We start from the raw sequence: 2,077 nt of genomic DNA, 5'->3' as shown, positions 1-2,077 counted from the left end.
GCTGACACCCATCCCTGCCTGCCCCGCACACACAGGAACGCGGGCTGTGCTGCTGACACCCATCCCTGCCTGCCCCGCACCCGCTCCCGCTCCGGCCGCAGCGACACCAGGGAGCCCAGGGGACAGCGCCAGGCTGCAGCTCGCTGCCCGCGATGTGGGCTTCGAATCACCTGCTCTGCGGGGAGGACGCCATAAATTTGGATGTGGGTGCCTGTCCGAGGGTGTTTTTGGGCAGGAAGGCACTGCAAGGGCCGGGTAGGGAGCTGGAGGAAGGGGGGTGAGTAGCGAGCATAGCCGAGTCACCGCAGGCAAGGATCCTGAATCCTATGGCCCTGCGGAGGTCAGCGTTAGGCACCACTTGGCCTCGCCAATCAAGCTGAGAGCAGAGCCAGCCAAGGCAGGAGAAAGCATGAAATCGGAAAGAGAAAAGCTCACTGGAAGAGACAGAGCAAACCTTTCCAATGCACAGACCCTCTCCAATAAGCAAAGGATGGAGAAAGTGTTATTCACACCCCTGTTTCTCCCAGCAGGCCACCCCCACCTGGTATTTATCTCCTTAATACTCAGGTAAGTAAATCTGCTCCCCCATCACTCCCTAAGAGCAAGCTGGGTCGTTAGGAGATACGCAAAAGGCTCACCCAAGTCTAGAGGAAATCAGAGTCGTGCTGGCTCGACGGGATGGACAGACGAGCCGCAGGCAGCTGCCTGAGTAAGGAGGTATAAAAGGGCTTCTCGGGTGGCTCAGCAGAAAATCCACCTTCTCTTTAAGGGCATGGAGACCTTCTCAGACCAATGAAGTGCAAGAGTCCGCTGTGCACCTCCCTTGGCTGGGGCAGGCCAGGCCGGCAGGAGAACAGGAGAGGGCAGCCCCCAGGGAAGGAGGGGTGGGGAGGAGGAGGAGGAGAACAACTTCTACCGGTGGGATCTGGAGGAGCTGGGGAGGTGTTTTTCCTCAGAAGTGCCAAGTAGGGAGCCTTCCTCTCCCTTCTCCTGCCACCAACCAGTCAAAATAGATATGGTTCCAAATCTGTGGGGTGCCCAGGCTCCCTGCACACAGCCATCCATCTGCAAGGCCTCTAATTGAAATTTCCCCTTGGATACGCAGAGTGGCTTATCCATGGACAAGGGCATGACTCAATTTGCCTTCAAGGGCTTGGGAGCAACTCTGCCCTTCAGGAAGGAAGAGAGGAAAGAGTTTGCACCCCAAATATCCACTGCCGACAGCATAGGCAAGAGCAATCCCTTAATAAGCCATCCAGCACTAGCATGCTTTTTAAACCTCAATTACTTCCCTCACACAGTAAATACCTGTAGCTCCCCCTGTGTAAAATATTTCAACACAATTCAGGTTTTTTTTAAAAAAAAACAAGCTGTGGATCTGCTGCAGGCAGCCTCAAGCCTCAAATCCAGCCAGGGGCTGGGCAGAGGCAGCAAATACATGGAAGAGCAGCTCCATGCTCACAGCAAGAAGGGTAATCCCCCCTGTGGGATGACCCAGACCCATATCTCCATGGATCTGAAGGAGAAGCAGGTGGAAACGTGGCTGGAAATATTCCCCAGCCCTTGTCACACCACATGTAGAGTGTGTGTGTAGGGGATCCCATGGAGACAGGGACCCAAACAGCTCCTGCTCTCCTCCCCCAGGCCAGGCGCTCCCTCCTCTTCCAGATGGGGCTTTTTAGGCTGATTCAGACATGGCCCTGACAATATTTTGCAGGCATCTCCCAGACATTATAGAGATAGTGGCAAATCCCTTGCTGCAGGCTTCCTGTTTCACCATGCTCAGCACCACACAAGTGGTGCTGCAGGTGCTGCTGAAGGACAAGCAAGTCCTTGATATGAGGCTGGTGTCTCTCAGGGGTTTGCCTGGAAAATCCCCTAGCATGAGGAAGGCTGGGTCTGCTGTGACCCACATATCCCACTTGGGAAATGTCCCTTTGAAATGCTGCAGCTACACCTTCTGGCCTCTGCTGGCCCATCAGTCCTCCAGAGAGCCACTCAGCTCTTGGTGAAGGAAGCAAAACTGGGGGGGTTCTCCATTCAAAATTCCCCACAGGCAGGGAGTTTCTTCAGCTCT

At 55.0% G+C, this 2,077-nt stretch overlaps 1 protein-coding gene across 1 annotated transcript in view; it reads right to left on the bottom strand.

Annotated features, from left to right (window-relative positions):
* The window catches only part of TNNI2 (troponin I2, fast skeletal type), a 5,975-nt gene extending 5,109 nt beyond the window's left edge, over positions 1 to 866 (bottom strand). Inside the window, exon 1 of the mRNA XM_005419524.2 lies at positions 639 to 866. The gene's annotated coding sequence lies outside the window, so the exon portion shown is untranslated. The remainder of the gene's footprint in view (positions 1 to 638) is intronic.
* Between the last annotated feature and the right edge of the window lie 1,211 nt (positions 867 to 2,077).

The sequence above is a fragment of the Geospiza fortis genome, unplaced genomic scaffold, assembly GCF_000277835.1.
Source record: "Geospiza fortis unplaced genomic scaffold, GeoFor_1.0 scaffold66, whole genome shotgun sequence".
NCBI lineage: Eukaryota > Metazoa > Chordata > Aves > Passeriformes > Thraupidae > Geospiza > Geospiza fortis.
This window is presented reverse-complemented; position numbering and strand designations above follow the sequence as displayed.